At 44.4% G+C, this 23,364-nt stretch overlaps 1 protein-coding gene across 6 annotated transcripts in view; it reads left to right on the top strand.

Moving 5' to 3' along the window:
• Positions 1 to 23,364, top strand: part of DENND2B (DENN domain containing 2B) — a 151,076-nt gene that overhangs the window by 44,011 nt on the left and 83,701 nt on the right. For 3 of the 6 annotated variants that reach the window (XM_036860060.1, XM_036860065.1, XM_036860059.1), the window contains exon 1: positions 798 to 1,031. The exons of 1 other annotated variant lie outside the window; for it this stretch is intronic. The gene's annotated coding sequence lies outside the window, so the exon portion shown is untranslated. Of the gene's footprint in view, positions 1 to 208; positions 298 to 797; positions 1,032 to 23,364 lie in introns of those variants that run through there. 2 more of the 6 variants (XM_036860061.1, XM_036860062.1) reach the window with 1 other exon arrangement.

Genomic DNA, 23,364 nt, shown 5'->3' with positions numbered 1-23,364 from the left:
CCGGGGGATTACACTTAGAGGGCCTGCTGTGTCCCAGGCACTGTGCTAGCTCTTTAACAGCACTGATATTATTTCTGGCCGTGACGACAGCTCACAGAAAGCCTGGGCTTTAGGCTGTATTTGTATCACATTTGTTGCTTGGGCTGTGACTCTGACTTGCCCAGGACACTTACTGGATCTGACCTAGTGTCTTTCCTCTCCACTGCAGGAAGATGAGAGACTGCTTTGGCACCAGCACTAGTACCATGAGTCCCTGCACTGGTTAAAGCCATCGCCACGACCTGGGCAGGCAGCAAGGTAAGCAGAGAGGCCAGTCCAGGCGAGCTCCAGGGAGGTGAATGCATTTCCGCCTCAGCTGCTGCTGGGGAAAATCCCAAGCGCACAAACAAGTCAAGGCAGTGCATCTGGGTCCTCCTACCCTCACTCCAGGACCCAGAGGAAGGGCTTGCTTCCCCTCCAAGTGTTCCAGCTAGCTCCCTCCCCCCCTGGCCAGGACTCTTCCAAGTTGTAAAAAAATGAGACACTGGTGGTGAGCAGAACAAGTCCACTCACTGTCTTCTCCCTTCTCCCCTCTGAGCTGTTGAAGCGAGTTCCCAGGAGCAGCCCAGAGCCCTTGTCTGACTGGAAGGGAGGTAGGAGGAGTGGAATGCGTGCAGAGACCAAGCTGATCAAAAGACAGTGCTGTTTCGTGAAAGCCTCCCAGAACTGAGGGAGAGAGAGGGAGACAGCAAGGGAGGGGTTGGGGGAGAGAAAGGGAGGGAGAGAGAGAAAGGGAGGGAGGGAGGGAGAGATCGGGAGCGAGCGCTGGCGAGAACAGGGTCTCCATGACGACTGGCCTGGCCGGCCAGCCGTGCTCCGCTCATTTGGCTGGAAGGAGCGCCACGAAAGGTCAGAGGAAGGAGCCGTGGGAAGCTCGCAGCAGGTATCCGAGCCGGAGCGAGTGGATTTGGGGGCCCTGGGCTCCCTAACAGACTGTGGTGTGAGCCAAACCGCTGAGAATGGAGTGGGCAGGAAAGCACCGGGACTTTCAGGTAAGGTCAGCTCCGGGCTTGGATTGTTTTTCCTTCTTTCCTGGCCAGTCTTGGGCTGTTTTCTGGGAGGCAGGCAAGTGTCTGTACTCTGTGCTCGGGGTTTGGGGCTCAGGAATGATGTCATGCTCCAACAGTTGGATTCTATTAGCTTAAGGAGGAGGGAAACAGCCAATTTTCTTGACTTTGCAGATCTAGCTGATCTCACTCTTACTGAACCTGAGGTGTTTAGACTTCACTATAGGAATCATCATCTTACTTTTATTTAGCACAAAGGCTCAGGATATTTTACAGGAAGAGTCTTTTATGTAGAAAAAATGAGTTATCGTCACTCCAGCATTGTGTTTGTAGTTCTTACATGGAAACTCCGGTGTCTTTTGAGTGGCTTGGTTTGTTCTAGTGAACACTGTCTGTTTTGTCTCTTGGTGCTGCTATGTCTGACCTAATGAAAAAAAAAAAAAAAAAGCTAATTAACTCAACTGGGAGCCTGTGGTGAGCTCCAAGTCTCTCTGGAGTAGTTATTAGGACAGAGGGACTGTCCTAGGGATATCTGAACCGGGGTCGGTCTCTCTCTCTGGCCCCCAGGTAGCTTGGTAAGAAGCAAGCTGTCCTCCTTCATTAATAAAGTCCATCACAGGCTTTCCTAAGAAAATACATGGGGTGGAGGCAGGTGGTGTCTGGGGGCTGAGGGACCTGCAAAGAGGTTTCTTATCCAGATATCTCAGAGTGAGCTGCTGCTAAGACCTAGGTTACCTGAGGAGACATGAAGTGCTGTGGTTGTGCTGAATGGATTCCTTGGTTAATATTTTAACCAAATCTCAGGGCATGCAGTGTCCATGCCGCACGCCCCTTCTACACTGTTTGTCCTATGTTTTGGTGAAACTTGTTCTGACCTAGAGGACTAGTGTGTGGTGAACTCATTGTGGCCTAGGAGAAGAGACTGTTCCAGAAAGGCACTTTCATAGGTGATGAGGTAGCTAAGGCTGTCAGTGATCTTATCAGGAGGGTTAACGCAGTGGACACTCCCTGCCGTGGAGAACCGTCAGGATGTGCTTCCGCTTCAGCCATGTTATATCTTAAACTTACTACTGGGCCTCAGGAAACTTGGTGGATGCCTTTGGTTTCTCTGTGGGATGAGGGAACAGCTGCCGTCCTGGCTCTTTGGTTTTTCTTCTTGAACTTTCTGAACAGAATGTCTTTTGTACTCTGGCAAACAATGAGGGGGGCCTTCTGATTAACTTCGGGTCAGCTTGCCAATGAAAGCACTGGCCATGTCCCCAAGCGGGCTCCCTGAATGTGGACATGTGTGCATCACTGTTGTGGCCCGAGGCTCCATAAGGGTGAACTCCATGGCCCTGGACCTCAGGCGGGCCGCTTCTAAAGTGATGCCTCCTTTCACTGCACTCCAGGGCTCCTCTGCTTGGTTGACACCTCGGTTAACTAGGGGGATGTGGCATGGCGCTGTTGGCTGGGACTCAGGTTGGGGGATGTGAGGAGGAGGCCTCTCTGAGTCAGTGGGCCCTTCGGTGGGCAGCTCACATCCAGGATCTCAGTTCTCCTCTACTCGTGTGGTTGTGTTTGGGCAGCTCCTCCAATTTTATGGCCCCTGCACGTGTGAAGAGGGCTAGCAGGTGATCTTTCTTTTGGTGCAGCAGAATGAATAATGGATTTGGGTTTAGGAGACTTGAACCATGGCCAGGTTCTGCTACTTACCATAAAGGTAGCCACGGGCAAGGCCCTCAACCTCTACGACCTTCAGATTTATTGGCTGTGAGATGCAGATAATGATAATAGCTCCTTCATAGGACTGTTGGGGGGAGCAAATGAAATAATTTCCATGAAAGTAGTTTTAAACAAGTCAAGTCCTATATAATGTAAGATGTTATGAATTGACACTTGAAGGATGGTCCCTTTCTCTTCTGGAAAGTCACTTTGCTCTCTGTTCTGGTTTTCCCATTTATAAAGTCCCTTCTTCTCTTTTGCATTTATAAATAAAAATGAGAAAATCCTTTTAAAACTTCTTCAAGATGTGAAAAGAAACAAATAGTGCTTTCTTTGGGTTGGGAAGTTTAGTGATGTTCACTGTAGACTTTGAGCCATAAATGATCCTTCAGAGATGAAGCTTTCCTTGGGTCACCTGACTCACATGTTTTAGTATAGAGGAGAGGGATTCCAAGAGACCCTTTGCTTTTCCCCACAGCTGCCTGGCGCTTACGGAGTCATAGATTTTAGAAGCTGGAAGAGAGGCTACTGGTTGCCAGGGCTGGTTCCCTCATCCTGTTAGGTTCTGCTGGGGAAACTGTTTCGAGTGAGCGGGGAGGCCTTTCTCCTACATTTTGGGTTTGAAAGGCAGGGTTCTAACTGGCAGGAAGCGTTATTGCTCTGAAAGGTCCTTGGGGGCTGGGCAGCTCTTTTAGGAACCTGTGGCTACAGCTTAGAGGGAAATAAGAAAGAAACAAGGAAGTGGGAATTCCAAGGGCAGAGATACTCGATATGCCCTGGGACTGTGCAAAGAACAGAATAGCAGGGGAGTGGAGCCTCTGGGCAAGGGCGGCCCAGCTCTGTCCTCAGAGACCCCGGGAGGCTCCTGGCATACTACGTGGGAACACAGGGAGGGGCTGGCACCCCATCTGCAGCCGCAGCTTTTGTTGTAGGGCAAGGGCACACCTGCCAGCCAGGCCCTGGAGTAGTGCCTTGGAAGAAGCCCCTGAACAGACAGATTTTTTTTTTTTTTTTTTAATAACGGAGCCTTTTTTCCAGGTGAATCTTGTCACAGCATCCTCTCCAGCCTGAGGGGAAGCTGTCCACAGCTTAGCTTGGGGCTGCAGCTGTTCCCCACTCCTTGTCAGCCCAGTTTCCCAGAGCTGAGTCACAAATCGGATCCCTCCATGTTCCTTAAGGGTGAAAAAGTAACATTCCTGTTCTTACTCCCTCTCTCCCCCTTCCTTTACTCCTCTTACTGCACTTTCTCCCCCTGGGCTCCTTCTCTCTGTAAAATTAGAATAATCAGTCACCCAGGGAAGTTGAAATTCTGAAATACTTTGGAGGACAGGCCAAGGCCGTCCTCAGTTCTGCTGGCTCTGCCCCTGTCCCTGGAATGCAGGGCTTGGGCGTACCATTTGGACGGGCACCCCAACTCCAGATATCACGGCCACACTGCTGGCCCGGGACTAAGAGAGGCTGCGCCCTGTCCCCACCTAACCCGATTCTAAGGACTACTTCAGGGAGATAGGAACCTGAGGGAGGTAGAGGGTCCGAGTCCTGGGCCGTCCAAAGCACCTCCCTGCAGGCTGGCAGGACTGAGAGGCTGAGAGCATGTCATCCTGTTGCTTCTCTTAGCTATTATCTGTCACTGCCCTGGAGACTCCTGATTTCTCATGTTGGGCCCAAGAGAGTTTGCTGAGGCAGCCAAGCAAAGGGAACGTGTGTGGAGCCGGGGGGAGGCCGGGCAGCAGCCCTGCAGGGCTTTGGCTTGTCTTCCTTCTGTCCCTCCAGAAAGCAGGGAGAGCAGGCTGCGGGGAGGGGGCCTCGCAGGAACCATGCGAAAGTGGAGAAGGGGCCAGGAGGGCATGAAAGAAAAAAAAAAAAGACCACCTGGCATGGTCTGCAGAGATTTCTCTTTCTGTGGGAAAACTTGCATGAGTGAGTGGCTTCTTCTGGGGGTGGGGAGGGAGACTGTGCATCTCTTTTATGCTGGGGAGGAGGTGCTCTGTGCACCTGTCCCAGGAGGTGGGTGAGGTGAAATGCTGGGTGCATCCATCTGAGGGGAACATGCCACGTGATACTGTCTGATAGGAAAAATCCAGGGTCTCTGTTTCTAGCCATGGGCCCTAGAAAACTGGCCTGCGTGTGTGTATGTGTGTGTTGAGGGGAGAGGAGGATGCTGAATGAGTCTAGACTACCTTATTGAAGGATTTCTCCAAAGATCCCTTCTCATTTTTTTTTGGCTCAGGTATACTGCTGTTGAGGGGCTGTTGAAATGATCACGGTACTCTTCTCTGAAAACTGCCTGAATCTTCGATTGCACTGTCTCTATAAAGGGTGAATTATATGCAATCAGGATATGAAGCCTTCTTAACCAAAGCTGACCTGTTCCTAAGAGTTTGTCATGAAACCACCTGTTTCTCAAAGATCCAGACTCTTTTTCTGTGTGACTTGTCACTGAAGGGATTTGTATGTGAGCTGGAGATTGGCTAATAGGAAGCGTCACAGTGGATGAAGGACTATTTGAACCTGGGAAAAATGAGATAAACATAGGGTTATGGGAGACAAGATCTGAAGCAGTAGAAAGATTACTAGAAGGAACAGGAGAGAGGCCCTGGGAAGGAGATTGAGGAGAGGGTAGTTCTCAGGGACAGGAAGGGTGATAGAGGGTGTACCTGGGCTGACCTAGGAGGCCTTCGTGATATAGCAGAATGCCGGCCCACCCCCAGGGGCTCAAGGAGACAGTGTCGTGTAGGTCCTAACAAGCACTGGGAGGGCAGGAGTGGGTGGGGGCGGCTGGCACTGGGGTCAGCACCCCTGTTCATTTGCTCTTTGGGCTCAGAGACATCTCTGGTGCCCATATGTTCTCTTGGTCTGTTTACCCATTTAGTCAGTGAATACAGAGGGTCTGGGCCAAGAGCTGGGGAAGATCTAAAAAAGTATCAAGTGTGGGATTTATCCCATATATATATATATATATATAGTATTACTTGTTGTAGTATAGTTATTTCCTCCCCAGTGTGAGCCTCTGTCCGTGTGACTGAGAAGAAACACAGACCTACTGAAGTTTTAGGTTTTGATGGTAGGGTTAATGGCCATCTCATGCTTTAGACTGGGAAAAAGGAAGAGGGTCCAACTCTTAGACTCTGATTTGAAGCACTGTTTGAGTAATGGGAGAGAGCCGACTAAAGGACTGGAAATAGGAGGACGGCGTCCTAGGCTTCTCTGAGAGCGTCAGACCATGGGGTGTGTGTGCAGGGGTGGGGAATGGAAAAAGGGAAATGGGAAAATTGGAAGGAAAACTATAAAGTCAGCTAGTTTCTAGAACTCTTTAGCTTTGTTTGAGGAACTGATTTTGGTATGTTCATTCATGTCTTGGAACACAGGCTCCCTTACGGAGTTCTGACAACTGAGTTTTATAGATTGCTTTTAAGTGAGTCAACCTGTAATGTGTTTGTTCAACTCTCAGTGACTATTAGATATTCAGTGAGTGTATGGTGCTGCCTTAGAGCAGCTCTGATGGAACTATTTGCACATAATGAGAGTATCTTACATGCAGTGTAGTGAAGTGATTAAGGGCTGGAACTCAGGGGTCATATAAACATAGGTTTAGAATCTGACATTACTGTTTACTAGCTGTGTGACCTTGGGTAATTTATCTAATCTCTCTGAGCCCCAGTTTTCTGTGAGGCATCTGTAAAATGGATATAATAATAACTCTTAGCTTGTTACAGTTGTGGTGAGGATTGAATGAAATGATACACATAAAGCTCTCAGCCCAGTGCCTGGCACACAGTAAATGTTCAGTGCTTTCCATTATTATTATCAACTTAGAGCAGCTCTTGGAAGAGAGTAAGGCTGGCATCTCTTAATCAGGTTGGGGTTACTATGCTAGGAAAGTCAAATCATATTCTTCTTTTAGAAGGAGTGTATACTTTGTACTTTATTCATCTTTCAAGAACCCAGGAGAGTTTCTGACGTGGTCCTTCTCAACCCAGCTTCATAGGCTCAGCTTTACCCTCTTGTAGGATGCTTACCCTTCACAGTCATGGGAGTCTAGAACTGCTTCTTGCTTGCCCCTTTCCTACAGGCTGGCCCAGGTAGGACCTTGAGGTCCTCCTTAACGCAGCATTGGAGGCCCTTCCCAAGCTGCTCTCAGTGCTCTGGACACTGGCTACCCTAGCACTCCTCACCTCTGCTTCCATGAATTCTATCCTGTATCCTTCAAGACCCAGCTTAGAACATAGGTTTTGCAACCAGCTCTGGAGGTTCATAGTCTGGAGCTTCCTCTTACTATCTGTGGACCTCTGGAGTTAACCTTTGTAAACCTTAGTGTCTTTATCTGTAAATTGGGAGTAATATTACCCATCTTAAAGATCTGTTGCAGGGGTTAGATGAGATAATTTACATAAAGCACTTAGCTTAGTTTCTGGCACACATATGCTCTCAATAAATGCTAGCTGCTGCTGCTGTTAGAGATCTCTCCCTCCTATGAACTTCTTTGCCCGCATACAGGAGTAGAAAGAGCCCTGGCCAGGTAGTAAGCAGATCTGAGCTTTAGTCCTGGCTCTAGCTATGACTTGCTGGGTGACCTTGGGGAAGTAACTTGGCTTCTCTAGGCTTCAGTTTCCTCTTCCAGGAAGTGGAAGGTTCGGATTGAGTGTTTTCGTTGACATTCTGACTTGACTCTTGATATGCATTATCTTATCTTTCCAACTAGATTTCCCTAAAGTCCTATGAAGCTAAGTAAAATATTTGATACATTTTATTTCCTCAAACTGACCAACATACTTATAGTTTATGCTTAAAAACGTATTTGGGTAACTTTTTTTTTTAACCCCATCAGCTGGATTCTAGGAAGCATTTTGCCTTGGTTCGTATAACTTGGAGACTGGGAACTTGTTCTCAGCTGCATAGGGCTTGGTTGCAACAACTTGCAAAGAGGCTCTAGCCCTTAGTAAGCTAGAAGGTCTCCCAGGTCAGTAAGAAAGGAGGTGGTGGTTTCACTTAGTGCCTCTGGAAAAATTTTGGTCAACACATGTTTGGAGTACTCATTTGTTCTGCTGTAAAGACTTAGACCAGCTCTGTGAATAAATACGGCCAACACTGTTTCCTTCTCTCAGTGGAGAAAACTGGCAGTGTTTTTTGACAGACCCTCTCTCCTTAGAGTCTGGAGTGAGCCTGTTGTGCTCAGAGACAAACCTGTGTGTTAAGGGAAGAGCCGTCCAATGAAAGAGTGATGTCTAGAGCCTGGTCGGGCTGTCGGGGTTCACATTCTGGCTCTGCCACGTCCCAGCTCTGTCGCCTTGGGTAAGGTACTTAGCCTTCCATGCCCCAGTCCCTCTTCTATAGAATGGAGGTGGTAATAGTACTATTTCATAGGGTCGTGGTGAGGCCTAAATGTCAAGTGCTGAGAATAGCACCTCATATCTAGCACTTCATGCAATGTGAGCCATTATAGTTATATTTATTATTCCCTTGTAAGCCAAGTAGAGTTTGTTTCTGAGGGGCTAGTCTGTCTGTCCAGTTTGTTCTGCTGAGAAATGTGAGGCGCTACCCCCTTCCTCCATGTCTTGGACAGATATCTAGTATCGGCAGGGCAGTAGTAAGTGTCCCCTGTCAGTACAGAGGTCATAGCTCTTGTACCTTGCTTTTGTAAAGAATTATGTAAACCAGAGGGGGAATCTGGCTGAACAAAGGAGCATCTAGGTTGAAAGGACCCTCTCTGATGAGTAATGCATGTTCTGTGGCAGAGCCCTGGGCAAAAGAGCAAGAAGGGAAGTGGGCTGAGGGAGAGTGTAAATTCAGGGGCAGAGAGAGCTAGGGAATGAAGAGTGGTGACTATCCCCAGGCAAATGGTTGTGGCTAAGACAGTGAGCTGTGTAAGAAGCTCCTGGCACTTTATCTTCCAGGAGACATGTTGCTTCCCCAGCCCCAGGTGAGACCTGCCCCCGACAGTGAACACTGAGACCAGTCTCCGAGGAGGAGCGGTGGATTGGGACGAGGAGGTGCTAACCTGTTCCTCACAAGAAAGAGTAGTACCGAGTAGCTTGGTGCATCTTATCTACAAGTGTAATTATAAAGAGATTTCCTTGTTCAACTGCAAGAAACAGGAACTTCTGCTGCCATATTTAGCAGCATGTTTTAAGTCCCTCAAATCTCCTTTGAGTGCTACCAAAGCTCTCAGCTTTGTTGTTATCTCTTGTTGAGCTAGAGTCTGGGAAGGTCATATCAACAGTGCCAATTTATGGGCCTGCTGAACCCAGGCTGGCCTAGGGCAGAATGGGGAGTTCCTGGGAGTAGGTGCTTCACAGATTTTCCCTTTGAGTGAGCCTGTTTATGATTTAAGGTTCCTTTTGCTTTAGAAGACCAAACTCTGTGGATTAGGGTCAAACATTTTATTTCTTCCACAGTTTTGCTTCTGTAGGCTCCCAGAGGCGGGAGCTCAGTCTCTACAGTAGCTCCCTGTACAATCAGGAGACGCTCAGCCTTGATGGTACTTTCAGCTACCAACACTATGCCTCACACTCCTTACTGGAGGTAAGTTTTCTTGGCACAGAGTTATGCCAGACTCCCCTCCCTCATTTAGTTTATTAGCAATTTTTGACCTATCGTGTGTTCTGAAGGAGTGATTAAAAGAAGTGAAGACCACAGTGTGTAGAAACCACACGTGGGGCCTTGTACTCATTTGTAGGGATCTAAGAATAAGAAGGTCAGACCCATGTGTACCTATACTTTGTCACTTGGCAAATGGATGCAAATAGGGAAAGGAAATTAAAGAACCTGACTGACCCTGGCACCTATAAAGAAGTGTGGTATTTGAATGTGAAAGGAAAATACCTGGGATAGCTGAGTTGAACCTGGCAATGTCAGTGACCTTGGTTTGCAGTCTGTGACTTCACTAACTCAGGGAACTGAGGCTTAGGAATCTAGAAAGGAAAGAGAGCACCGAAGTTTATTTTCTTTGCCCCCCTCTAACCCCCAGATTTACTCACCCCTTTGGGTTCCAACATAAATGGAAATGCCAGACAAATTGCTGTTTTTGAAATGGAGTGGGCAGCGCTGTCCTCTGTGGGACCCGGTCTCTCTGGGTTGTGAGTCATCACTGCTGCTCAGGATTGGGTTACTGCTCAACTGTGCTGGGAGGGCCAGCTGTGAGGATGCTGGTGGTAAGAAGGGCGGTGGGTTTTCTTAACGCTGAGTAAGTGCCCAAAGGGAAGTGGCAGGGGTCAAATTAAAAAGAAAACAATGAGGAACAACTGGAAAATTTTGTTGTATTTAAATCTCATTAAATGGAAGTAGAAAAGCTTTTTTTTTTTTTTTTTTAAATCTCAAAACCCACATCTGTTTGGTAAACCCAGGTGGGTTTCAAAAGCAATAGTATCCAGACTCCTTTTCATCTGAAAAATACCCAAGGTCACATGTCTCCATAGCTTTGCTGGAAGAAGTTGAGCCCTGGGAAGCTGTAGAAACTAAAGGAGAAAACCATGGAGTTACGTGTGTTTTACCACAATAAGAACAGTTATTGGGGAGAAAAAGAAAGCTGTGGAGATTGCAACACTTATGACATTGTCCTGGCCCCTGATAGCAGTTACTGTCAGTGGGGGAGTTGGGATGACTTTATCCATTTGTGTTCCCTAAGGGTTTATTTCTCCCCAGCCCTTTCTCTTAATTTACATTCTTTCCTTGAGATCCCACTGGGGGGCAGGGAGGGTGTCCAACTCTGCCTCTCTTGTTTAGAAACTTTTTATTTATTCATTCATTCAGCACATCTTTATTGAGTATCCATCCTGTTCTAGGCACAGTTCTCTATGCTGGGGATGTAGAGGTAACTAACACAGCAAAGTCCTTGTGTCATGGGGGGGCGGTAAGTAAAAAAGCAAACAAATCAATAAATGAGATAAAGATAGTGATATGAGCTATGAAGGAAATAATGGTGATGTAAAAGAGAGAGAAACAGGAACTTTAAAAAAAATTATTTATTTATTTATTTATTTTGTGTATTTATTTTTGGCTGCATTGGGTCTTTGTTGCTGCACGCAGGCTTTCTCTAGTTGCGGCGAGCAGGGGCTGCTCTTCGTTGCGGTGTGCGGGCTTCTCCTTGCAGTGGCTTCTCTTGTTGCGGAGCACGGGCTCCAGTAGTTGTGGCATGCGGGTTCAGTAGTTGTGACTCACAGGCTCTAGAGCGCAGGCTCAGTAGTTGTGGTGCACGGGCTTAGTTGCTCCGCGGCATGTGGAATCTTCCCGGACCAGGGTTCGAACCCATGTCCCCTGCGTTGGTAGGTGGATTCTTAACCACTGTGGCACCAGGGAAGCCCGAGAAACAGGAACTTGATAGCTATTTTCAAAAGAGAAGTTAGAGGAGACCTCTCTGAGAAGATGACATTTGAGCTGCAAGTTCAAGGATGAGAAGAAGCTGTGAATATGAAGATTTGGGGAAAGTACATTCCTGGAAGAGGGAACAGCAAGGCAAAGCCCCTGAGGTAGGAAAGAGCTTGGCATGTTGAGAGAACAGAAAGTCGTCATTGTTAGAATATAGGGAGCAGGTAGATGTAGGGGGGTATAAGATGGTAGAGGCTAGTTCAGGTAGAGCCTTTTGGCCATGGTAAGGAGTTTGGAAAACCAGTATGAGGGGTCTATATTCTAGGTGTGGCACAACTAGGGATAAGGTGTCAAAATATGGGGAAATAGAAGGGATCTGGAGTGGGGATAGACACATAAATGATTAGCTAAAGGAAGCTGAATAAATATAATTCAATTCTGCATAATTCTTGGGATCAAGCAATATGTGTTTTAAAAATTTCTGTAGATTTTAGATTTGTGGTATATCATTAGTAGAATGAATGCTTACTCTATTCTAGACATTGTGTTTTACTAGGTGTTTTCACTTGCATCATTTTAGCAAATCCTTACAACAATCCATGAACGAATTTGTTGATATTCTGCTGTCTACAGCTGAGGAACTCAGACTGGCTAACTTGCTTAAAATCCAAATCTAAGTCTGTATGTTTCCAAAGGATGTGCTCTTTCTATATCCCCACTCTGATTGATGCCACCTCCTCTTAGTTATCCAAAATAGTTAATGAGCATTTTTTTCCTGAATTGTTAAGTGTTGCTTACTGTCATGTTCTCCTTTCTGTCCATTGGAAGCTAAGATAGATTTTGGATGTTTGTGGGGTTGAGTGAGGTTTTTTTTTGGGTTTTTTTCCATCTTTTTCTGAAAGGAGTACCAGGTTAAATATTGAGACTACCAGTGCATATCAAAACCTGGGGAGGGTGGGGTGTGTGACAAGACTTGGAAACAGCCTGAATCACCTCTCTTTACCTGGGTAGGAAGAGTGATCTTTCTGATCAATACTCCACAAGTAGCTCATTAGATGTCCTATTATGATCCCCCCCTATTTTGTAGTAAGAAGATGGAATTTGGTTTTGGAAAATTTAAGTAATTTGTCAGTAAAATAGCATTTGTAAGTAAACTCTGATTTTCTAGTTCACAGGTCTCTTTTAGAGTCTTCAAGTTTGTTGGCAGTGTTTGAGGAAAGAAATTTGTTAGGCCATAACTTTCACTTGCTGGGAATTGAACATTGACTAGTTTCTATTGGTAGATACTTCTTTTTCAAGGGACTGATCCTGTTTGGACTCTATAAATCAAGGGTGAGGATTCTGAAATGAAAATGTATAGGGTGTTTATAAACTTTCAGTCCTTGGTGTTCATGAGATCTGTGTTCAGCCTGGTTTACCGGCTAGATGGAATAGTTTGTGAAGGGCAGAGCAGGGTGAGATTGAATTTCAGATTTAACATGGATTCCTGACACACAGAGGAATTTCTTTTTTAAGTAATGGGATTCTGCTTTCCTCTTTCCCCTATCCCTGTCTGTGTTAGTAACTACTTTGCTTCTGAAGGAAGAGCTCTGTGGTTAGGAAAGACTCCTTGAGAGAATGCTTTTATCTCCAGCACCTCTTCACTGAGCCCGCACCTACCGTGAGCAGCGACACACAGATGAGCTAGCGGGAGGCCGAAAAGATTGGTGGAGGTCAGAACTTGAAGTGTTCGAACCCTCCAGGAATTGGGGAATCGTTGTTCTTCTGAAAGGAGGAAAGGAACACAACTGGATTTAGTTGGTAGAAAAGAAACCTATGAGACCATGTGGAAGACAGAACTGGAGTGGGAAGAAACTTGTCTGTCTTACTGGGTGTAACTAGAGAGGTAATATTCCAGTTCCCCAAAATTCATTTAAAGCAGACTGTAAGGGAAGTCTGGATGGTGGGGAGGGAGGGTCTGTGCTCCAGATGACAGAGCCCTCTAGGGCCTTAGAGCAGTGGTGTTCAGACGTGAGCTGCCCCCAACTCACCTGGAGATCTTGTTTCTAGTTCAGTAGGTCTGAAGTGGGGCCTGAGAATTTGCATTTTCAACAGGTTTCTAAGTTGCTGCTGCTGCTGCTGGAGGTTAGGAACCACTGCTTAACAGGCTTAGCAGCTGAGATTCAAGTGAGGGTGAGAGGGCCAGATGTTAACTGGTGTGCCTTCTTCATTCACTTAGAATTTCATGTCTACACTTTAGAACCTCTTGGGTCACTAACCCCATAACATCAACAAAGCCTGGTCAAGGTTCGTGCCCTCTGTCCCTAGGACTCTTCTCACAATATCCCTGTCACCTCTGCGTGAGGTTTTCAGCTGTGTGCTTGTCTCTAAACAGCTGTTGACTGATTTTTGGAAAATGCCTGTCCTGGGCACATGATTCTTTTCGGATAAGTGACCTTAATGGCAGGATAAGCTCTCCCCTGCCCTTCAGCACAGCCACCTGGTTGGCAGGACTGTTTCGGGTACTGCAGGGAGGCTCAGCGTTGAGTTTGTTCTGTTGATTAGCCAAGTTTACACAGGACATGCCTGGGAGATTATCTCTTTAGCCCAGGAGTTGAATTTCAAGGGCAAAGTCCACAGTTGGCAACTGATAGGCTGAGAACACCTGGACAGGAGGATTTCACTTGGCTTTCACTTAGCCAGGCCTCAGTGCCTCTTCCCACAGAGGTCAGGTTTTTTGCTTGTCTGCTGCCCAAGCAGGTAACTTCGGGATGCTTCCCCCAGAGCAGCATGGCTCCAGGCACTGCCCCTGGCTATCTCCTCAAGGACCTGTGACTTCAGGTGAGACATTAGACTTAGTAAATACAAGCTGCCTTCTCTTCCGTGGAGTTCTCATTTCTTGATTCCCTGTGCTTGCTTCTCCCCTTGAAGGAGGATCTTCATCTCTCCTTCGTGGTCAGTGACTCTTAGATTTGTCCCAGGGCTCTTCTTTTCTTAGCTCCCGTCGTTAGTCCAGAATTCTGTTTCAGTGTGGGAAGGGATATTAAAGGTTACCTGATTTACCTCTGCCCAACCTTTTTCATATCCCTGCACCCACAGAAAATGATGATTTTTGTAAGGCGCACTGGGATAGAAGGAGGAGGCTGCTGGTAACCCTGAGCTCTGGTGCTACCCCAGGCGTTGATGGAGTCTGCACAGCTGTAACCCATCCTTGGCAAACTGATTGGGAACTCTGATCCGGTCCTAGGTGCATTAGAGCATAGCGGTGAGAAAACTGAGCGCCCAGGGTGGCAGAGCTAGGACTGGACTCACACCTTTTCACTGCTACTGATTCAGGGCATTGCTGTATGCACAACACAAGAACTGTGAGGTGCTACAGTTTCAGGTTAGCAAGCACGCATGAAACTGTCTCAGGCTAATTTTTGTTTAAGATTGTTTTCCTTTTTTTTTGGTAACAAAAGCAATACATTTGTCCTAAAAACTTTTACAAAATAGAAAAATATGTAAGTCTGAATAGGAGCCTATCCTGTAAACCCATGCCCCAGAAATATAATCATTGTTAACAGTTGTGTAACAATGGATTTTTTTCTTACATTTCTATATACATTGACTTTATTTTTACAAAAAATGATTATACTCTAATAAAAGAAAAGAAACGGAAAAAAAAGCATTGGCGACAGTGTGGAGGAATTTAGAGCCCTTATACATTGCTGGTGGGAATGTAAATGGTGCAGTTGTCGAGGGACTGAATTCTTTTGGTTCCTCAAAAAGCTAAAACTTGCCGTATGACTCAGCAATTCCACTCCCAGGTGTAAACCCAACAGAAGTGAAAACAGGAACTCAGGTACTTTATGCCAGTGTTCACAGCAGCATTATTCACTGTCCCACAGGTGGAAACAACCCAAGTGTTCATCCACAAATGAATGAACAAAAATGTGGTGTATACGTACCGTGGAATATTAGTCAGCCATAAAAGGGATGAAATTCTGATACATGCTACAACAGGGATGAACCTTTAAAACATTGTGCTAAGTGAAATAAATCAGACATAATAGGACAAATATTGTATGATTCTGCTTACATGAAATGTCTATAATAGGCAAATTGATAGAGACAGAAAGTAGATTAGAAGTTACCAGGAGCCTGGGGATAGGGGAGAATTGGGAGCTCTTGCTTAGTGGTTACAGTGTTTCTGTTTGGGAGAGTGAAAGAGTTTTGGAAATAGTGGTGATGGTCGCACAACATTGTGAATGTAATTAATGCCACTGAATTTTAAACTTAAAAATGCTTAAAATGTCAAATTTTATATTATATATATTTTAACACAGTAAAAAAATGGTTGAAATTTCTTCTCTTGATAATTTACCTAGGCTATTTTTCCATGTCAGTACATTAGTTTTAACAGCAGCACTCTGTTTCTTCAGGTGGATGTATCATAATTTATTTAACCAAACCTCTATTGATGGACATTTGAGTTATTTCCAGTTTTTCCTATTATAAACAGTGCTGCAATAAACAGTGGTATATAGCTGTCTTTGCCCAAGCGTTCTAGTACTTGTATTACTTTAGGCAAAATTCCTAGAAGGGAAGATTTGCTGATTAAAGCTTATGCTCGTTTAAAATGTTAGTAAATATTGTCAAACTTCTTTCCAAAGAAGTAGCATCAATTTAGTTCTCATCAAAAGTATGTTATGGGGCTTCCCTGGTGGTGCAGTGGTTAAGAATCCGGCTGCCAATGCAGGGGACACAGGTTTGAGCCCTGGTCTGGGAAGATCCCAGATGCCGCGGGGCAACTAAGCCCGTGCGCCACGACTACTGAGCCTGCGCTCTAGAGCCTGCGAGCCACAACTGTTGAGCCCGTGTGCTACAACTACTGAAGCCCGCGGGCCTAGAGCCTGTGCTCCACACAAGAGAAGCCACCGCAAGCCCGCACACAGCAACAAAGACCCAGTGCAGCCAAAAATAAATTAAAACGAAAAAAAAAAGTATATTATGATGCCTGTTTCCACCACACCTTTGCCAACATGAGTGTTACAGAGTGTTTCAATCTTTGCCAATCTGATAGGTGAAAAAGGCTTTCTTATTGTTGCTTTATTTAGGATTTCTTTAATTATTAGTGAAATTGAATACCTTTTATGCTCACTGGCAATTGTGCTTATTCTTATGTGAATTTTCTGTTCAAATACTTTGTTCAGTTTTGTATTTGGTCATTATTTTTTCTTGTGGATTTGTAAGAGCTTTTACATACATATTACATTAGAACTCTTTGCCATATGTATTGCTGGTATTTTCCCTCTCAGTTTGTTTTATTTTAATTTTTGACTTTGTGCTAATTATTTGCCTTTCACATGTTTTAAATTTTTATGTAGGTCAATGTATGATATTTTCCTTCATGGCTTTTTTTCCCCCCTTCATGACTTTTGAGTTGAATTTTGTGTCATGCTTTGAAAAATTTTCTTCACTCATTAGAATTATAAAAATCATTCATTAATTTTTTTCTAGTGTTTTTATGGTTCCAGTTTTTACATTTAGACTGTAATTAAGTTTGTAGTAGGGTGGGTGAAGTAGGAATTAACTTTTATTGATAAAAAACCTAAAATAACCTTTTTTCCTATTATATTTGTAAATTTCTGTTCACTTTAGTGTTTTGAGTGAGGCTACCTATATTCAAATTCTTGTATTTCTTATTTATTATGTACCATAACCATTGAAAACATTTTCTGCAACATTTATAGAGGAACATTTCTGATTCAGTTTACAAAAAAAAAACAAAAAGCCTTTAATGAGAGATTCAGATCAAGAAATTGTACCCAGGTCTTCTGATTCCCAGTCCTGTTTTTTTGTTTGTTTGTCTTCTATTATTCTTACGCAACACAACCAGATTCCTTTTCATAATGTTTTGGAATAATTGCATCACTCCCCTTCTGAAAATTTGACAGTGAATCCTATATGCGATTGAATTTGACACACTAGACCTAGATGGTGTGACATAAAAGCCTCTCTCTTAAATTATACCTGGTGTGATGAGCTCAGCCTAGCTGAGGTGGGAGCAGGGTGGCAATTGCCTGTTAAATAAGTGCAGTTTGGTGCTGAGGAGATTCAGGGGCCGAAGTCTGAAGGGATTTTAAGACCCAGGGAGGGTGTGACTATGGGAGGGGAGCTGCTGGAAAAAGTATAAAGAAACTTGGCTGCTAGAAGACAGATTAAGAAAGATTTTTGAAATGAGAGAAGGAAGAGGAATAATGTTTATTGAGGACCCACTTATGTCCCAGGTACTCAACTAATAGGTCCCCCCTAATTGTGTTTTAAAAGTCAGCTTTTAGCAGCCTAGGCTTGCTGCTTCTAAGGGCCGTGAACCCAGAAAAGAAAGCCTTATTCAAGGTCAGAGTAAGTAAAATCCTGGAACCGGAAGTTAGGGTGTGAGAGACCAAGGAGAGAACAGCATTGACCTGGCGTCATCTCTGCTCTTGTCAGCCAGAAGCTTAGATGGAAGTGTTTTTAGTGGAAGTAGACAAATACGGAAGCAGAAGGAGAAACTACTTCAGATCAGCAAAACACTCATTAGGCCCTGGAGGACCAGCTGTATACAGACATACAATCCCTACCCCTAAGGAACTAAATAGTTGTTTACTGGACGAGACATATACAAGGTCAGTACACTACTGTGAGAATTATGCCACTATCCAAGTGGCATGGGGAGGAAAGGATTAATTCAGTCACTGGTGGGAAGACAGTGAGAAAGATAAGGGCAAAGTTGCACAGAGGGAATAGTGCCGGTTCAGATTTTGAAGTATGAATGGATTTTTTTTTTTTTTTTTAGTTTGTACCTTTTGGCCACTATGAATAGTTGTTTTTTAAATGGACAAGGCAAGGAGGGGCATTCCAGGTAGAGGGATTAGCATATGCAGAGACAGAGAAGAGTGAAGCAGTGTGTGCAAAGTTACGTGCACATAACTACTAATTGGTCATTTTTTCTGTGCATAGTAGGACAGAGAGAGCAGCATTAAGATGAGACTGTAGAGACAGGTGTCAGGGAATAGCTCTTGTAAGGCAGGATCTACCATTGTTCTGCGTACCAAGTCACCCCAAAACATTGTGCATGTTTAAGCAATAATTTTATTAGCATCTCTCATGGTTTTGCGGGTCTTGCTTGGGCTCTTCTCACGTACTTTTTTTCAGAAGGTGGCTGGGCTGGACTCATCAGAAGACTCAGTCACTCCCATGTGTGGTGCCTGAGCAGGGGAAACTCAAGCAGCTGGGGCCCCTCAGCTCTCTGGCTCCTACTACCCCCCTTCCCATTATTGCTCCCTGTGGCCCCTCCAGCATGGTGGCTCAGGAGTGGGAAGCCGGCGCCCCTAGAGACTGGCAGAGGTTGCTGGCCCCATCTAACCTAGCCTGGGAAGGCAAGCACCTTCACATAGGCCACATTCTGTTCCTTGAGGCACTTACAGAGGCCCTTCCAGTTCAAGGAGAGAAATATGAAACAATTTGTAAGCTTGTTTTGAAATCACCACAATCACACAGATTAATTTAAATTTTAAAACTGTAGGGCAGTTTTCCCCAGACTTAATTCATTGCCTACCATCTTCACAATATTATCATGGCCTCTCTGAACTATTATTTACACATTTAAGTCAGCTAACTTTCAAACTTAAATTTATTTTAAAAGGAAACATTATCTCACTTTCTTAAAGTAGAAAATCAATATAACTTGCTATACACAGAAGATAAGTTTTAAAGTAAATACAAGGAAAGCAAAAAATGTTGAAAAAATTTTGCCAGATACTGCTGCCTATGAATGTCTCCTCTCCCTCCCTCCCCTTCTCCCTCTCCCTTCCCCCTCCCCCTCCCCTTTCCCCTCCCTCTCCCTCAGCAAGTGGAGACTTTCTTCTTAATCTAGTGAGAAGGTTTGAAAGATTTACAAAGTGAATGACTCCAGCACCTTGTGCTTTCATGCCATTTAATTCTGTGTAATATGATGTTGAGTTCCTGCCATTCAATTCCTTACCACATTTTGGGAAGCACTATTGTGGGCAGTGGAGCCGCTAAAAGAATTTGAGCCCTGGAGCAATATGGTTAAATCTGCTAGTAAGATCACTTTGGCTGAATTGCAGAGAGTAGATTTGAAGAAAGTAAAACTGGGAACAAGGAGATGGTTTTTAGGAGATTATTGCAGTAAGTCCAGCAATCAGTAATAAAGTCTGGGTCAGAGAGTGACAGGGGAATGGAGGAGGTGAATATAAGACATTAAGAAGGTAGCATTTGCAGCTTGGTGACAGATTGGACTAGAGTAAGAAGGAGAATGAAAAGTCAGGGATGACTTGGAGAAACGTGGGTAACATTGTGGAAAAAGTACAGGAGAGAATGAGTTTTATTAGAGGTGGAGTGGGAAATGATGAGTTCAGTTTTAGGCATTCCTTTTCCTTAAGTTTTTTAACAAATTTTCTTGCCACTTTATGGATTTGTCTGATTGTTTCTTTGGGGTGTTATTTAAGTTCTTCCTCTTTCCCCTGTATTTTCTGTAAACTGCAAATTAGATATAGAGGCTTGATTAGATTTAGGTTAAGCATTTTTGGGGAAAAAACCATAAATGGTGCAGCAGATCAGAGGCACGTAACGTCTGGTTTCCTCACTATTATTGATGCTAAATTTGGTCACTACTTAAGGTAGGGGAAGCCAAATTTCTTCATTGTGAAATTATAGCTTTTATTTTATAACTAGCAGATAATCTGTGGGTGACCTTTGGTACTACTCCCCATCAATCTTCAACTTTAGCGGTTATTTATTTTTTGAACTTTTTATTATGGAAAATGTCAAACATACACAAAAGTAGAGAAAACAGAAGATGAATCCCCATATATCCATCATCCAGCTTCAACTGTCATCAACACTTGGACTAGCTTCTTTTTTCTCTGTCCTTGTCCACTACCCCTCCTTTTTCTCCTGTGGATTTTTGCAAGTGAATTCCAGGCATCATACCATTTCATCCATAAACACTTCAGAATGTACCTGTAAAAGACCTTTCAGACATGTTTAGACATATTGATTTTTTAAAAAAATTTTTTTTTTATTATTTATTTTTGGCTGTGTTGGGTCTTTGTTGCTGCACGCAGGCTCTCTCTAGCTGCGGCGAGCGAGGGCTACTCTTTGTTGCGGTGCATGGGCTTCTCATTGTGGTGGCTTCTCTTGTTGCGGGGCACGGGCTCTAAGTGCGCAGGCTTCAGTAGTTGTGGCACACGGGCTCAGTAGTTGTGGCTCGTGGGCTCTAGAGTGCAGGCTCAGTAGTTGTGGTGCACGGGCTTAGTTGCTCCACGGCATGTGAGATCTTCCCAGACCAGGGCTCGAACCCGTGTCCCCTGCATTGGCAGGCGGATTCTTAACCACTGCGCCACCAGGGAAGTCCCTACATACTGATTTCTGACCAGCAATTTTTAGTGGCCCTCAAGAAAGAACAGAGATTACTGATGATTGAATTGATCCAGAGTTAGGCTTTCATTTGGTCCTTTGTATCCATGGGTTCTGCCTCCACGGATTCAACCAACCACAGATGGAAAATATTAGGGAAAAAACTTCCAGAAAGTTTCAAAAAGAAAAACTTGAATTTGCCCCACACATTTGCTATGTAAACAGACAACTGTTTACATAACATTCACATTGTATTTACAACTATTTACATATCACTTACATAGTACTAGGTATAAGTAATCTAGAGATGATTTAAAGTACATGAGAGGGTATGCATAGGTTATATGCAAGTACTACGGCATGTAAGAGACTTGAGCATCCGTGGATTTTGGTATCTATGATGGGTCCCTCTCGTCCCAAGGGATGACTGTACAGTGAAAGGAGACCGGGGCCAGGGATTTGAGGGTGTGATGGATCATGGATTCTTGCCTGGAAGGACAGAAAGGTGGGCTGATATAAGCTAGGAAAGAGAAGGAGGGCTCAAGGGATGAATGACCTGACCAAGGTCAAAGAGCAGCTGTTGGATAGTAAAAAGATCAGGAGATAGGCAGGAAGGGAAACTGTGGTCAGGGAGTAGGATTTTGGAGGACAAGATTGGGATGTGTTGTCTCAGGCAATGACAAGGTCCAAGATTTGTCCATAGGCATGGGTGACAAAAGTAAAATTGAAGTCAGGGAGTCAGTTGTGAGACAGGGGTTTTGAGTGGGTCCATTCACATAGGTATTGAAGTTGCCAGGGTGAAGAAAGGGCCGTCAGGGAGAGCTGGTATATGTTAGGGTAGGAGATGGTGCATACATCTGTGAAGAGTTGGAAGATGGGGGGTAGTTGCTTTACGGCAGAGGAGCAGCACTATGGAATAGATTGGAAGCACAGTCACTGGTGGCAGAAGGCAAGGTGGAAGAAGAAGCAAAACATTTTTTTTTTCCAATTGTGGTAAATTTTATTTTATTAATTTTTATTGGAGTATAGTTGCTTTACAATGTTGTGTTAGTTTCTACTGTACAGCAAAGTGAATCAGTTATATGTATACATATATCCACTCTTTCTTAGATTGCCTTCCCATTTAGGTCACCACAGATCACTGAGTAGAGTTCCCTGTGCTATACAGCAGGTTCTCATTAGTTACCTATTTTATACATAGTACTGTATATATGTCGATCCCAATCTCCCAATTCATCCCACCCCCCACTTCCCCCCCTCGGTAACCATAAGTTTGTTCTCTACATCTGTGACTCTATTTCTGCTTTGCAAATAAGTTCATCTGTACCATTTTCCTAGATTCCACATATAAGCGATATTATATGATATTGCAAAACTTCATTTTAAGCAGCTTTTAAGCCTATGTACTCTAGTAGACATTACTGTCCACTGGTTGGGGTGGGAGAAAACTAATGGGGTAGGGGATTAAAAATGAACAGGGAAAGAGTTGTGATATGTGGGGGGGGGGGGGTTGAAGCAGGACGCCTCCAGAGGAGACATACTTGATCATCTAAGTAGCGCTGGTATTAGGGAGATGGCCTAGTGAGTCCCTGCTCACTGTTTTATCCCTAAGGGATCCCTTTGTGTAGTAGCCCCTGGTGCCATTTGATTGAGTGTTATTTTGTTAGCCAGTCTCTGTGAAGATTTGTGTTGCATTCTTTACATTTTGTTTATAGACTTTGGGTGGGGGCAGGTAGAGTGGGTGCCTGTCCCTGGATGAAGCATTGGTCCAGAGAACTCCTGGCATTTTCTTGCTGCTGGTGACCACTAGCCTCTTAAACTTCTAAAAAGCCATTCATGCCTGAGGACTAGAGGTGGAGTGTCCCCTTTTCTGACTTTGGCTATTCTGAACCTTGTCTCTGAAATACCAGGGAAGGCATATATATATCTCCCCTGGGGTGTGGCCATCAATTATAGGAAAGAAGCGTATCCTGGGTTTCAGAGTTTTGAAGAACTTTGAGCTAAAGTCGTGGACTTGTGGGTGAGTCAGAAATGAAAACTCGAAACAATGATTCCTCCTCCCAAAGATAGTACCTCTTGAAATAGTGCTTTTAGGAAGGTCATCACGGAAGAAGAGGAGATTAAGGGGAATTGGGAGAAAAGAAAGCCTAGCTGACTTAATACCAGCATCTTCTTGATTCCAAAGCAAGTGGAGTCTGTGCCCAGGGGAGGCTAGAAGTGGGATGATTTCTCACTATCTTGCCAAACACCTATGTTTAAGGGAGTGTCTGGACCACACGCATTTATGGTTTAATGAGTTTTAATGTTGAGAGAAATGTTTTCCTGTTGGGCTGTACTTGGAGCTCATTTCCTGCCGACTGCTGGTGTGCACGTGTGTGTGCGTGTAAGCAGAGACGTCAGCCCTGCTTTCTGCATCTTCTCCTGGAGGATAATGATAGTTATTTACATTTGAATAGTAACTTACAGTATATAAAATATTTTCACATACTCTCTTTCATTGGTTTTATATTCTTTCACAAGAGGAATTGAGGTGGCTGGCTACAGAGGGCATAATAAAAACAGCACCTGACTGTACTTTCCATGGGATAGTGGAAGGAACAGGAACTTTAGTCAGACCTAGTTTGAATTCTGGCTTTTCCTTTTACCAGCTGTATGACCTTGGGCATTAGTTTTCTTATTTGGTAAAATAGAATTGATAACATTTACCTCCTAGGATTGTTTTGGAGCGTTAAATTAATTAACACAGTTAACACATGGGGACAGTGCTTGGCACACAGTGGGTGACTGATAAAGGGAGATTTCTATAACATGGAAACAGATCATCAACATCAAAGAAAAGAAGAGCATACAAGTGTCCTAATCTTGTTAATTAAGATTGTTGCTATGAATGGCCTTCGACTTTGAGTCCTTTGGCAGTCTGAGAAAC

Source organism: Balaenoptera musculus, chromosome 8 (assembly GCF_009873245.2).
Source record: "Balaenoptera musculus isolate JJ_BM4_2016_0621 chromosome 8, mBalMus1.pri.v3, whole genome shotgun sequence".
In the NCBI taxonomy this organism is placed as follows: Eukaryota; Metazoa; Chordata; class Mammalia; order Artiodactyla; family Balaenopteridae; genus Balaenoptera; species Balaenoptera musculus.
This window is presented reverse-complemented; position numbering and strand designations above follow the sequence as displayed.